This window comes from Diabrotica virgifera, chromosome 6 (assembly GCF_917563875.1).
Source record: "Diabrotica virgifera virgifera chromosome 6, PGI_DIABVI_V3a".
Classification (NCBI taxonomy): Eukaryota; Metazoa; Arthropoda; class Insecta; order Coleoptera; family Chrysomelidae; genus Diabrotica; species Diabrotica virgifera.
In genome coordinates this window covers 15028809-15045395 of record NC_065448.1, presented here as the reverse complement: position 1 = coordinate 15045395, position 16587 = coordinate 15028809, and the positions used below count along the sequence as shown (strand labels likewise).

The window sequence follows — 16587 nt, the reverse complement described above, 5'->3', positions numbered from 1 at the left end:
CCGACTTAAGTAGACACGCTGTATATTGGAATGCGGATCTTATCCATTTAAATTCGAAAGTGACAAAAGTTGCATTTGTCGTTTAAAAGCTTTTCTTCTAAACGATATTTAAATGATATATATTGACACTGATATTGCACTACAAAACAAATTTCAGAGATAAACTGCTTTTAAATTCAGGCATTCTAACTATTTACATTTCTCCTATTCACTATTTGAAACACTGTTTCTTTTCCGCAAAATATTCTACTATCGATTTAGGATATTGCATGAGAAAAAGAGAGCTTTTCAGTCTTGCGAACATTTCCAGAAGGTAAAAGATCCCTTTTAATACATCGTATGAGTTTTCCCTTAAACCAAACCACATTTCGGGTTAATACATTGAGGTTTGCAGTAAAGACGGATTATGTGAGGGACGTTAGTCTGACCGCACGACAGGTGGTCTGGAAAAGTTGACAATATAGAAGGAAAATCTTGTTTTGTTTTTAAATGCGATTATCTTTTGAAAATATATTAGTAATCCTTTAATTAGAAATATAATAAACTTCTGTTGTTTCTTTAAATAACCCACTTAAAATTTACTGCCAGATAGTTATAGTCTTGCCAATTTGTTATTACTGTAGGAAACAGAGGTTGAACTTCGCAAAATTGACACAAGTCCGGTTTTATTTTTTTTTCTGGTCATTCAAGGGGTGCTTATTATGAGACTAACATTTTCTTAATAAATTTCGCCCCGGAACCCCCCTTTTCATCCCTTTAAAGGGGGCAATTTGTGGTTTTGCGAAAGGTAGCCCTTTCTGTACGTTTTGCAAAACATTTACTTAATAGTAAAATGAAGAGGACTATATTTCCTACTATTTATTTCCCGACAGCATATGTCTGGCACACACCGTTTAGCGGGGGTGGCGACCCAAATTTGACAAATTTTTAAAAAAGATGTTTTAAAAAAAATATGTTTCCCTACTGTACTGAAAATAAAGAAGATACCCTGCGGCAATTAATCACAAATAAGTGGCTGATTTTTGGTATAGGTTTCATTTAAGGGCAATTGCAATTTTTTTAATTACAGCCATCTGAATTTTTAATTTAATTAAAATAATTTTAATGAACAGCATTTTTACTTTACCATCTGAACCGCCTATGCTAGAATAAAAAAACTTTTATCGATTATCCATGTACTGGTGTTATTTACAAATTTGTATAATGCAACCCCATTTTTCCCAGGAACCACCCCAAAAAAAAGGAGAATTAATAAAGCAAGTGATTTTCTTGGAATCCTTTACACACCATGCCCTTTATTAAAATGCTTCATATATCATTTTGTGCACGTTCTTATTACCCATGCATAGACACCAAAAGCGATTTTTGATGCAACCCCTGTAGTCAAAAAAAAATAAATAAAGGGAGGGTGTTGAAAAAAAATGTTTTTTTGCTTTCTTTACCCATATCAACATATTATTCCATCAATAGAGTTTTTCATAAATATATATGAATATTACAACATCCCTGTGGAAACTACCCCTATCCTTGAAAATAAACTGCAGAAACTACCCCTATCACTGGAGAGCATGTTTTTACGATTTTCTCATTATCTATACATTTTTTTAAACAAAACTTATACAGAATTAAATACCACTATTTTCTCTACAAATAAGGTTCTATGCATTTTTTTTTTCGTATAAGCAACCGTTACGGCACAGTGGCGCCGTAAACCTCAGAAATTCTTTGGCGGGCTCCAGTTTTTGGTTTTTTTTCGTCACCTATTCATTTTATTGATAACGTGCTTATGGAAAATAAAAGAACACACTGTCTGCTACACCTTATGACCTATGCATATTTTATTTTCTTTGCACCCTAAAGCCACAGTGGTGGCCCAAAATCAATTTTTGATTACAAATTTATAAATAACATCAGTACATGGATAATCGGTGAAAGTTTGTTTACTCTAGCATAGGCGGTTCAGATGGTATAAAAGAGGGTTTCTTAAAATGTAACACCCTGTAATTAAAAAAATTGCAATTGCCCTTAAATGAAACGTATACCAAAAAATCAGCCACTTATTTTTGATTAATTGCCGAAGGGTTTCTTCTTAATTTTCAGTACAGTTAGGGAAAATATTTTTTTTTAACTTTTTTTTTTTGTCAATTTTGGGGCGCCACACCCGCTAAATGGTGGGGATAGACATATGCTGTCGGGAAATAGATAGTAGGAAATATAGTCCTCTTCATTTTACTATTAACCCGCCATTACACGCGCTATGAGGGAATCCCTCACCATATTTGTTTATAACCAATGAAATTGTGTAAACTAGTACGATAACCTTAACCACCCAGGAATGCCTTTGGTATTGTTCATGAGAGGGTATGAAAAAGTTATAGAATATTTCAGGCGGCCAGTGTGCTGTGTGATAGTTGAAAGAAGAGACATCCCTCTTCAAGTGAGGGAATTCCTCACTGCGCGTGCAATCACGGTGAAATCACGTTTCTGTTATCTCAAAGAAACTTTTAGGTTTTTATTTAATATTTAGGTAGGTTCAATTAAAATATTATTGTTTGGATTAGGTTAGGAACAGTGGCACAGCGAGGGGGGTTTGGGGGTTAAAATCCCACCAAGAGCATATAGAAATATATATAAAAGAAGGTAGGAAAATGTAACTTGTCTTTCACAAATAATACAAAAAAATTTCGGTGCCCAAGCAAACCCCCTCTCCCCCAGAGGAAAATTCTAGGTGCGCCACTGGTTAAGAACCCATTTTTAAATTTACCTATTCTAATTGGGAAATAAGCCACAATTTAACTTGAAAAATTGATTTTATTGACGTTTCGAATTCCAACTCGGACGTCGTTATCAAAATACAAAATATTAATAGTTAATTACAAAAATGCCACAAAGAAATAGCTTCAGAACAGTTGTTAATTTTAATTTGTATTTTTAGTAAAATGAATTCGCGTAAAGAACGTTAATTTCTTCAGTGGCTTGCTGAAATTGTAAATTAAGAAAACTTGCTTTTGATCTATATTATTTTTACTTTTGTTTTGTGAAATTAATAAAAAAAATGGTTTACGAGACTTTCTATAATATGTGAGTACAACCCATTTTATATTTATACATGTTGACATTCATTTTTCCTCGAAATAAGTCGAATTTATGTAGGTGAGGGCGACGCTCATACGCGTGCAACCACGTCACAATAGAAGGACGCGTGTAACGACGGGTTAAGTAAATTTTTTGCAAAACGTACAGGAAGGGCAACGTTTCGCAAAAACCACAAATTACTCCCTTTAAAGAGATGAAAAGGGGGATTCCGGGGCGAAAATTATTAAGAAAATCCACAAGGAAGAACTTCCTGTAGTTGGCTGTATACCATTAATTACAAGTGAAAATTAATAAAAAAATTTCCTCTTGGTAAAAGGTATATTAGTTTAAAAAGCCCTAAAGGGCTACAAACATATAAACAAAATGTTTTCGCTATGTAACAAGAGCATCATCAGTGTTACAAGAACATGGTGAGCCAACCAAAAAATACAAACGCCAAAGCCTTTCAAAATACAAACAAAAGTCTTATATAAATGAACACATCGAAAAATCCAAAGGATAGATGAAATTCCTAAGGATACGGCCCTAGGGCAACATATGACTCCCACACGTTGTAAGTGGGTCAAAAGGTAACTAAGTCATTGTGTTATAAGAGGTGGCAGGCAACTGAGTTTTTTAAAAACTCAGTTGCCACCCCATGGCAAAAGCGCCTTTCGGCATGATATATATTTTGATCCTTGGACTATCCACTACTTATTCTCAAATTTTCAAGCAAATCTATCTATTCTTTAAAAATTTCGAGGGTTTGTCCTATTTTAAGCTTCATTACTTGGACTAAAATACGAACCGCTGCAACAGATTTTTGTGCTGCCTTAATTAAAGTGCAGACCTACATAGTTTCAAAGTTGAAAAGCGTTTAAAAACATTTTTTAAATAATCCTCTTAAGTTAATTAAAAGTTTTGTTAAAGGAAATTTTAAAATAATAACGACTATGTCATATTTATTGAAGCTATTATTCGAGGCTTATCGAAAAATATTATTAATTAAAATAAACAACAGGAAATTTTTAGTAATACTTTAAGCTTTTGTTCTAATAGTCTTGTGTGAATTCAATCAGTAATTCCGAATACTGATTATTCTATCTGTATGTGTGATATTGTCAGTTTAAGTATTTTCTGTGGGAAATAAGCCACAATTTTACTAAAAAAATGAATTTATCAACGTTTCGAAGCCCAAATCGGGTTTTGTTGTATTTTAACAACGAAACCCGATTTGGGCTTCGAAACGTTAATAAATTCATTTTTTAGTAAATTTGTGGCTTATTTCCCAAAGAAAATACTTAATTATAAAAATGCAACAAGGAAATAGCTTCAGAACAACATTGTCAGTTTATTTGCAATGCTTTAAAAAGAATAAACGTTTCTGTCCCGCGTACAGGATCTGAAAAGGAAAAACTGGAATCAAGAGTTAATTAATAATCTATTGATTGTGTATAAAAAAAGGGGCCAAAAGGAACTACAATGGTACAGGATTTTATTATTTTACTAGTGATTTTATTACAATTATTGCCCTCTGCAGTCTCTGCACTATTTTTTTTACTTTTTTCTGGCACTCTCCAATTTCTTCTGACACCTTCCAATTTTTTCTGACTTTCTTAATTTTTTTCCGACTCCCTCTTTTTTTTCTGACACCCTCTAATGTTTACTGACTCTCTCTAATTTATTTTTATTATAAATATATAGATTTAAAGAATAAGACAATAAAGAACGGTACGTGGCACTTGCGACAGAAGTGATTACTTCTTTTAGCGCATTATATACTATCTATGTGTTAAATATAATATAGAATGTATTCATTATTGTCTAATTTGTAAAAATTATATTAGAGTTTTCAAAAAGCGTATACAGGGTGAAATTTTTTCTAAGACCAAGACGAACTTATTTTTTAAATCCGGGCCTGATTTTTTTCTTGTTTGAATAAATAAGTTGATTGGTGGTAACATTAATTAAATATTTGTTCAAAAAAAATTAATTTTGGTAATAAAAGTTAATTTTGTTAAATCTATGGTTCACTTTACCAAACTTTTAATTCATAAACAAATTTGATTTTTTTATAAAAAATTAAGCAATCGTGTGCGGAAAAAAATAAATATGTTATTTTAATTGTCTATTTGTCTAATTTGTAAAATTCATATTAGAGTTTTCAAAAAGCTTATACAGGGTGAAATTTTTTCTAAGACCCAAACGAACTAATTTTTCTAAAGCCGGACCTGATTTTTTTCTAGTTTGAATAAATCAGTTGATTAGGTGGCAATAGTGTAACGATTGACCAAAATAAGAGACACATCGATATGACCGTTCAAAAATTATGACGAATACAAATTTCTGTCAAAATGCGAAACTCGCCCTGTATATTATTAAACAATGGGAGCAGACACTTTTTAATGGTCATTTGTTATTCCCCATAGGGACCTCTATACGAGGTAGGAGTATGTACAGTTCCTCATGACTCTCCCTGTATATGGGTTTAAAATGTGTGTGTCTTTAAAAAATCAAACAATAATTGAATAATTTTAAAATGAAATTTTAAACACGAGATTAAAAACGTCTTTCACATATTGTCATCCACGAAATTCATTACAGATAACATATACAATGTTCTTTAATTTAATTTGAAACACGTAACGTATATTTTCTTCTTATTACAAAATTCCAACGTCGTATCATTTAGCAAAACGCTGGAACTGGAAATGCGGAGAGGAAATGACACAATTAAATTAAAATCTAGTTATTAAACTGGAATAACATTAGATGCCGATCTTGCTTGACGTCATTCAATTGGATTTCTGCTAATGGCTGGGGCAAAATAGGAATGAAGAAAATGTCGATGTTCTAAGTGATCGTTTTTATATTCACTGAATGTATGTGTATGTGTGTGTGTTATTTTCGTATTATTCGATTAGAATATTGAAGCGAAGCTTTTATAGTAATAGTCCACAGCACAGGACATCGTCCTTTTTTAAAAATGATTACAAAATTCTTAAAAATGGATTTAACTGCTTCATTTAAGCGAGTCTACCACTTTCTGAAAAATTCTTAGAGTACAGGTTGGATTTCTCCCGAGTAAAGTTAACATGGCGCAATCCAAACATAATCAGAGTATTACTGATCATGAATCTCTATTGATACTCCAATTAAATAGTAAACCAGATATATGCCCCTACTTCAGAAAAGAAACATGACAATGATGTTGAATAATTCTATAGTCAATTAAAACAGACACTTAACAATGTAAAAAGGAACGAAATCACATATAGTCCAGTAAAATGTTACATTTTTTAGACCGTACCTTGCATTTCTTAGAGGAGTCAATTTTATTTCTTTAATATGTAGGGGGGATCAGTAGAAGCTTAAGTTCAAGATTTTTGGGGTCGTCATCCTTGTCCCCCGGTCGCCATCTTGGAAATGGGGTGCAAAGGGGTTTCGCGCTATATCTCGTAAACTACCAACCCTACGGAAAATCTAATTAGACATAAAATGTAGCAAATTAAATTTTCCACAATTTTGTTTCCATTACTTTTTATCGTCAAGTGACCAACAAAAAAGATATAACCAAAAATATGTAAATTTTTTTTAATAAGTTTCTTTTGGAGATTATAACTTTTTTTCAGTTCATTTTAAAATAAAATAACATTATAGCAATTTTGTAGAGGGTTTTTCAGAGAACAATTTGCACTATAGAGTTGTTTAATTCTATTTATTTATATAGGTTTTACAGCGCTCTAAACTTGACCAGATTCTCGAATGCTCATAGGGATACAATAAAAACAAAAGTTAGGCTTACTTTTCTATCTATATATATTTTTTATTCATACAATTTATTATGATTTTAACATTCCTATGCTATTATTAATCTGTTTTTGACCTTTCTTCCCATTATAAAACTTATAACTCTAAGCATATATAGAAATGGCCCAAGAAGTTGTTTGAGGACAAATTCGCCGCTTCAGAAGAAGAATGACGCAACCGCAAAATTCAAAATTCTTAAGCAGAGCAAAAAACAATTTTTGATATCAAAATCATAAAGTATGATAAAAATTAGCCATTCACCACACCGTGGTCAGGATCTCGAGATATAAGCGTTTTTTGGGGTGTGCCGCTTGTATATGAAGTAACATAACTTTTTTCCTATTATATATTTTGACTTAAAATTTTCCAAAAGACTTCTTCATGAACTATATTTTATTGTTGTATTGGTTAAAATTATAAACTAAAAAGTTTGTCACTCAACTTTTTTAAGTAAACATGAAACTAACGAAATATGATGACAAAATGTTAATAAATTAACAACTCCTTTTTTAATGTGTTTAAACATTTTGGACAAATTTCATTGTTATCTACATACTTCAAAGATGACACAGTAAAATTTTTAAAAGGAAATATTTACAGCGACCAAAGATACAGCGAGATAAATTTGAAAAATCATCAAAATTGATTTTTGGCATTTTTGTATAAAATTTATTTTTTTAACATGTTCCACTTACTCTAGATAAAAATAAACTTCATATTCGGATTCAGCGACCTCGAAAACATAAAAATAGACCGAAATTGATCATTCACCTTAAATTTGATTTTCGTGGTTGGCATAACGGTTAATGCCGCTCGTCTAATATATAGATAGAAAAGCATTATTTTTCTACGAGAATTCGAGAATCTGGTCAAGTTTGGAGCGCTGTAAAACGTAGATAATAAATAAAATGAAACAACTTTATAGTGAAAATTGTTTATTGAAAAATCCTTTTTATTTTATTGTGAAATAAACGTAAAAAAAGTTATAACCTCCAAAAGGAAATTTCTAACAAAATTTTCCCTTATTTTTGTTTATAACTTTTTTGTTGGTCACTTTATGATAGTAATACATATAACATTGTAGAAAATTTAATTTGCTTCATTTTATGCGAAATTAAATTTTCTGTAGAGTAGCTAGTTTACGAGATACAGCGCGAAAGCCCTTTTCACCTCTTTTTCCAAGATGGCGGCCGGGGACAAGGGCCTCAACCCCAAAAACTTGAATTTAAGCTTCTACTGAACCCCCTACACATTAAAAAAATAAAATTGACTCCTCAAAGAAATGCACACTAAATGTAACATTTCAATGGACTAATATATTATTGGAGATTTTAACGCGAAAATTGGTCAAGGACGAATATCTGACCTGGTAGGTGAATATGGACTAGGAAAGAGCAATGAAAGAGGCGATAGATTATACCAGTTCTGTCAAGAACATGGCATGATAATCGCAAATACATGGTTCAAATTACACAAAAGAAGATTATACACATGGAAGGGACCAAGAGATAACTCACTTCATATAATTAGAAATCAGATAGATTACATTCTAATAAACAAGAGATTTAAGAATGGTGTCAAGAGATCAACGACATATTCTGGTGCAGATATCGGTTCAGACCATAACCCTCTAATAGCTGACATCCAAGTGAAGCTCAAAAAAGTCGAAGAAAGCCCCAAAACACCAACATTACATATCTCAGCATCCAACAAAACGCTAATAGAAAATGACCTGAATAATCAGCTAAAGAATTCAACAAATGAAAACAATACAGAAATATGGAACACGTTTAAATATCTTACCTGGAAACTAATGGAAAAATATACAACAACGATGCAGAGGCACAAAAAACAACAATGGATGATTGATGAAATCCTGGAATTGATGGAGTAGAGAAGAAAACTGAAAGATAACAAGACAGAATACAAAGAAAAACAGAAACTAATTAAACAAAAAATAAAGGTAGCGAAAGAAAAATGGATGGAGGATAAATGCAAGGAATTAGAAAAGTTGAATGAAAAACATGATACGTTTAATATGTTTAAAAATGTTAGAGAAGTAGCTGGTCTTTATCATAAGAAAACTCCACATACTATAACCGATTCGTCGGAAAAAATGATAATAGACGAACACGAAATTCGAACTACCTGGTATAATTAAATAAATGAACTGTATAATGATGATAGACCCGAAGAACTGGAGGCTTAGATGAAGGTGAAGGACCAGAAATACTAAAATCAGAAATATTATATGCTATAAAATTGGCAAAAAACAAGAAAGTCGTTGGTCCTAACAACATACCTACAGAAATTTTAAAGCTCATAAATGAAGAAAGCATTGGAATACTAGTCAAACTTTTCAATGATGTTTATTCGACTGGTGATGTCCCTGAAGATTGGTTAAATTCCGAATTCATAACCCTACCAAAAAAACAACGTCCGAAAAACTGTAGCGATTATAGAATGATAAGCATTATGAGCCACACTTTGAAAATCTTTCTACGTATCATCCACAGTAGAATCAGAGATAAATGTGAAGAATACCAGGATTAAACACAATTTGGCTTCAGGAATGGACTGGGAACCCGGGACGCACTCTTTGCACTAAATGTATTATTGCAGAAATGCCGAGATCAAAGGAAAGACGTCTTTGCTCTATTTATTGACTATAAGAAGGCCTTTGATCGAGTACAACATCACAAATTAATTAAAATATTAAAGGATAAAGCAGTTGAGAGTCAAGATGTACGAATCATAGAAAAATTATACTGGCGTCAAACAGCGACAGCTTGCATAAATGGAAAATCAACATAAATATGCAAAATACAAAGAGGTGTCAGACAGGGTTGTATACTGTCCCCACTGTTATTTAATTTATATTCAGATATACTATTTAAGGAAGCGCTGCATAATTTGGCATGGGGTGTGAAAATTAATGGAATACTGATAAATACAATCAGATATGCAGACGACACACCTTTTACACCTTTTAAACAGAACAGACGAAACACCTTTTAAATGCCATTGACGCAGTGGGAAGAGAGTTTGGTCTAAACAAAAACTGTTCAAAAACAAAATATATGGTATTTAGCCGTTTGGCCCATCAAGATTCACGGTTATATGTTGATGGTCATATAATTCAAAGAGTACCCAGCTTTAAATAAAGCGCATGATTAAATGTTACATTTGGTCAGTCCTCTTGTATGGTGTCGAAGCATGGACATTAAAAATTTCCACTATTAATCGTTTGGAGGCTGCACCGACGTACACTGAAAATACCATGGACGGCTATGCTGACAAATGTGGCAGTCCTTAAGAGAGCAAATCCTGCCCGCGAGCTGCTTGATAACATCAAATATAGAAGGATGGCTTATTTTGGACACGTAGTAAGAGGAGACCGGTATAATATTCTTCAATTTAATATGATGGGTAAAATCGAAGGAAGCAGAGGAATTGGTAGAAAGCAGGCCTCTTGGTTGAAGAATATCTGGGAGTGGACAGGAATAAAGAAAGCAGAACAACTATTTAGAATAGCTCGAGACAGAGACAGTTTCGACATGTTCATCGCCAACGTCAAGGGGACTTGATAGGGCACGTTAAGAAGAAGAAGGCTATAATATCATGTATACTAAATGTCTGTATGAATAATCATAATTATTTCAATATTCATTTCAGTACCTACTGTTTATTTTGCCGCATACTGTATTAGCTAGAAATAAAAAATGATACGGCCTTTTCAATTAATTTTCAAATGGAATGTAATGGCAAAAGAGAACCAGGAAGGAGAAGTATTTCCGCTAAAGAGCGGCAAATAAAGGAAATATAGCCATCATTATTGCTAACATTTGGAAACGATAGGTTCCATAAAAAGAATAAGATCTGAAGTTGTATACCAAACTGCCCCTTTTATGATTTGTTTAAGGGAATGAACTGCCCCTTCTTCGATATTTTTTCATGTATTTTGGCATTTTGGTATTTTGGGGTAATTCTATAGTATTCAGGCGAATTTAATGTTTATGTGGTAATAAAATAATTTATACATTATTAGACTTTGTACAGTCGGAAAAATGAAAAAATACCCATGAACGATCACATCAATCACTTATTTTGTATTAGCTGTCTTATACTATAAATAATTAACGTTTGTTATAGAAAAAGATAGCAAATACAAAATAAGTTATTGATGTGATCGTTCATGGATATTCTTTCATTTTTCCGACTGTAGCTGCTAAGCAATGATCAGTTAAAATCCTTTATAAAAGGTATATCTAATTTAAAAATTCCCTTTCGAGCTACATCACAGAACGTTTTCGAACTAAAAAGTTCATCGTCATTGTTGTTAACAGGTTTTATATGCTTGAGCCGCCAAAATATAGGCTTGAAAACTCTTTAAATATTATACAAATTGTAGAAAATTTACATGTTTATATGAAATTAGTTGTGATATTTAAAATATTCCTAGATTTTTACCAGGCAACATAGGACTGGACCACGATTGTTGTGGCAGGCGCGGATCCAAGGGGGGTCAATGGAGTCAATTGCCCCTCCTTGAGATCTCGCCTGGTGTCTACTGACACTGTTTTTAAGAAAGAGATTATGATTGAACATAAATAGTGAATTTTGTGTCCTGTTGATAACTGAATAACTGAAACATAAATATGGCAGAATTCCTTGAAATCGAAAATTATTAAAAGTCTTTGGAACATAATAAACGAAAAAGTCCCACAATAAATCTGTTTATTGTCATCTATTCAATTCAATGCCAGAGACCAGATAAAAATAGTAATTGCTGGTGCTATGTTATGGTAATTTGGTAAGAAGAGACCAGAGAGGGCACTCAATACGAAAGGAGTTCCTGGCGAATATGTAAAGATTGTGAGAGATATGTATGAGGGAGTAACGACTAGTGTTAGAACAGGTGTGGGAGAGACTGATAAATTTCAGGTGAAAGTAGGATTGCACCAAGGCTCGGTGCTTAGTCCTTATTTATTCTCATTAGTTTTGGACCAGATAACAGCGAAACTACAGGGTAGCATTCCATGGTGTCTAATGTATGCTGATGATGTAGTGTTAATAGGAAATAGTGAAAGAGACTTGGAACAAAAACTGGAACAGTGGAGACAAGCTCTGGAGGAAAAAGGTTTAAACTTACTAGGACAAAAACAGAGTATTTGGAATGTTCATTTAAAGATGGAGTTACTACAAATAAAATGGTATCTTTGGATGGTGAAATGATTGTGAAAAGCAATAGTTTTAAGTACCTAGCATCGGTGTTACAAAGTAATGGAGATATATGCAGTAGAATTAGGGCTGGATGGATGAAGTGGAAAGAAGCGAGTGGTGTGTTGTGTGACAGAAAAATTCCAGTGAAACTGAAGGGAAAATTCTATAAAACAGCCATAAGACCGGCTATGATGCAGGGAACTGAATGTTGGGCAGTGAAAAAAAAAAGAGGAACAACGAATGCACGTGGTGGAAATGAGAATGCTTAGATGGATGAGTGGAGTGACAAAGAAGGATAAAATTAGAAATGAGTATATTAGGGAAAGTCTAGGTGTGGCACCAATTGATGTGAAAATGAGAGAGCATAGGTTAAGATGGTTTGGTCATGTTCAACGTCGAGACGTTAATCACCCAATACGAAGAATAGCTGAAGTGCAGATTCCTGGAAGGAGTAGGAGAGGAAGACCAAAGAAGACCTGGGGGGAGACGATAAGGCAGGACATGTTGGTAAAGGGGATTAACATTGATATGACCTAAGATAGAATTGTGTGGAGAAATGCAATTAGGGAAGCCGACCCCGCATAGGGATAAGGCAAAGAGAATGATGATGTTATGGTAATTTGATCATTTAATAAAATCCCCCGAATAAGAGCTGCTTTTAGAAGGATGTCCAAAGTATTATGTAACAGAGACCTAAAATTAGCATTAAGGATCCTACTACTTCGCTACTACGTGTTCTCGGTCTTACTGTATGGTGTCGAGTCTTGGACTGTAAATAAAATCGATCTAAATGGTCTTGAGGCTCTCGAAATGTGATGCAATAGAAGCATTTTAAGAGTTTTTTGGATGGAGAAGATTCGAAACTCCACTGTTACTGTTATCTTTATTCCAAAAAATCACAAATTTACAATAAATATAATTTTAAGAAAAATATTTGTACAAGAACAATATGTGATTTTAGCCTAAGCGTTGGAACCGTCTTGATCATTAAAATTTATTAAAAAGAATTCATCCAGACTATAAAAAACATATTGACCTAACAATTTTTTAATTTTTTTTTTAACTTACATATTGAAAGTACTTTAATCCCAGTGAGCAAATGGTTGTATACTTTAATACCGGAGTACAATGGACCATTTCGAGTACATCTATAATTATAATTGGGAAGAATTATATCTTGCCTGCGTGTATTGTGACTGTGTATATCAAAAGGTTTTAACAATTCATGTCGTTTTCTATGTATAAGTAGACATCTTATAAATATAAATATTAATGAGCGTCATTATTCCATGATCTTTGAAGAGAGGTCTACATGAAGTTCTATTTGTTAAGTTGAATAGTGCTCGAATTGCTCGTTTTTGAGCTACAAATGTGAATTCTGCTGTGCTAGCCGCGCCCCAAAATTCCACACCATATTGCACAATACTTTGAAATTGAGCAAAATACACTGTTTTTGCCACACAAAAATTTGTATTTTGTCTAATTGCTCTTATGGCATATGTAGCTCTGCTGAGGGTTTTATTAAGTTCAGTTATGTGGTAACTCCAATCAAGTTTGCTGTCTATGTTTATGCCTAAAAATTTAATTGTATGACAAGAAGTAATGCTTTCTTGATCTACTTTAATAACAACATCTTCCACATTTTGATACAAATTAAAACGGATACTTTGTGTTTTACTAATATTCAGAACCAATTTATTGGCGAGAAACCAGTCTGATATCTTTTCAACTGTAGTAGCGGCACAGGATGTTAATGTATCAGAACTATCGCCTTTAATTACTATACTCGTATCATCTGCAAAAAGTGAAAATGTGGGATTCGGGAAACTAGCTACCAAGTCATTGATATAGATAAGAAACAGTGTTGGTCCTAAAACAGACCCTTGTGGAACTCCACACTGAACTTCTGCGAAATTTGAATAGGATGCTTCACAGCTACTATCAGAATTATTTATTCTAACACACATTTTTCTGTGTGATAGGTATGTCTGAAACCATTTATGTGGTGTACCTCTAATGCCGTAGTAGTAGATCTTGTCCAGTAGTATTTGATCGTCTACGCAATCGAATGCTTTCGATAAATCACAGAAAATACCAAGAGGATGGTGTTTTGCTTCCAAGATTTTATGCACATTTTCGATTAGAGAAAATGCTGCATCTGTAGTACTCATATCAGATCTAAAACCTTATTGAGAAGTTGTTAGAATTTTATGTTTATTTAAAAAAAGAAGTAATTGTTTATTTACGCACCATTCTAATAGTTTTGAAAGGGACGGTAATAGAGACACTCCGCGATAGTTCTCTATATTACACCTATCACCTTTTTTATGTACAGGAATAACTACCGATTTTTTAAAACATTTAGGAAATATTCCGTTTTCAAGAGACAAATTAAAACACACACAATACTAGAATGTCTCAGCAAGACTACTGCGATTATAAAAAGCATCAAAAAGAGATAGCTGGATTATTTCTGATGTTTAATGTGAGGTCCCAAATAAAGGTTGCTACAAAATATTATTCAAGTGAAAATAGCAGGCAAACTCAGTCCAGGACGAAGAAGCATGGTTGATTTAGGGTGGCAATAAATAAAATTAAGATACCTTTTATGGCAACCAACGTTCTGAAAGGACATGGTACATGAAGAATAAGAAAATAACAGCCCATCCCGGAAAAGAATCCTGCGTACGCCAGTCACGAGAAAATTTTTATTTCATTGCCCCCGCCTTGCAAGGTTGCTGGATCCGCCGTTGTGTTGTGGACCACCACAACACGCGAGTTGCTAGTCCTGAGGAGTAGAACCTCGCATTACGGACTATTTAGTTCGAAAACGTTGTGTGATGTAGCACAAGAGAATTTTTTGAAATTAAATATACCTTTAATAACGGATTTTAAATAATTTTTTGTGATTAATGGTATACAAAAGACTACAAGAGATTCTTTTTGAAGTTATACTTCTTTACGATCGCGAGTGAAATTTTTTAATGCCGGGCGCATGCTCACACAGACAGTATGCAGTTCGTTGCTAATCTTTCAAGATATGTATGTATTAGCGCTATCAGCGCAAATAAGTCATTAAAAGGATATATTAGTGTTTTTAGTAAATGTATTACTTATTATAATTTTTGTGTCTTTGGATTTGTCTTCCTCGGGAATAAGATATTTTATAATAATAGTATCTAAGTATATTTTTAAAGTATTTTTGTGTACTTCATTTTGGTCTATTAAATTTGTCAGTATGTATGAGAAATCTTGTAACCTGTCAAAGCGAAGGGGTATAGCGCAGTGGTAGAGCGTGTGACCGGAGATCGAGAGGTCCCGGGTTCAAATCCCGGACGATTCATATTCTTTTTTTTTATTTTTGGTGTCGTTTTAATTAAAAATTTTTTTAAAGTGGTAGGTAAGAAAGTTAGTTTAATATTTGAATAAAATACAAATAACCTATCAAGTATATTAATTTCGTTGAAATCATAATAATAGAAGTATAACTTCTTAGGTGCGTACAAAGTACACACACATTGTTTTTTTTTATTGTGGATTTCAATAAGATATGTTTTATAGAAAAATATTAGCACAGATCTAATTTTTAACACTTTAACTGCCATGTGTACCATATATGAACACAGGCAATTTTAGTTCTCTGCCATGTGTACATACCGGGTGTCCACTTATATTTTCCCCCATTTTAACTGCCTATAACTTCTAAACGGCTTAAGATAGAAATATGCGGTTTTCGCTGAAATGTTTTATTTTAGTAAAAGTTTTGTCTGAATGGACTGAATTTTTTATATCGCTTTCAAATACGAAAAGAAAAATGGTGGATTTTTGAAAAAAACTTTGTTGACTTTTTTTTAATGGAACACCCAGTATATTTTTTTGTAAATTGAAAGAAAGGTCATTCATCTATCCAGCGATATAAAGTTTTTCAAAATCGGTTGTCAAATCACTGAGTAATTAATTTTTAAAATGAGCGGTGCAACGTGGATATCACATACCTAAATAACATAACTAAGCAAAATGATAAATATATTATATTACATATGTTATGTGATTTCTACATTGCATCTTTCATTTTAAAAATTATTTGTTCAGTCATTTGACAACCGATTTTAAAAAATTTAATATCGCTGGATAGGTAAATGACCGTTTTGTCAAGCTACAAAAAAATATACTGGGTGTTTCAATAAAAAAAGTCAACAACGTTTTTTTTTCCAAAAATCCGCCATTTTTTATTTAAAAGCGACATAAAAAATGGTCATTTACCTAAAAACTCGAAAAAACGGTCATTTCTCTATCCAACGATATAATTTTTTTAAAATCGGTGGTCAAATGACTGAGCAATTAATTTTTAAAATGAGAGATGCAATGTGGAAATCATATATTATGTTATGTATTTAAGTATGTGATATCCACGTTGCACCTCTCATTTTTAAAAACTAATTACTCAGTGATTTGACAACCGATTTTAAAAAACTTTAT

At 32.7% G+C, this 16587-nt stretch overlaps 1 protein-coding gene across 2 annotated transcripts in view; it reads right to left on the bottom strand.

The window, feature by feature from the left end:
* LOC114325383 (neuropeptide-like 1) overlaps positions 1-16587 on the bottom strand; it is a 290871-nt gene that overhangs the window by 232260 nt on the left and 42024 nt on the right. The gene's annotated exons all lie outside the window — the stretch shown is intronic.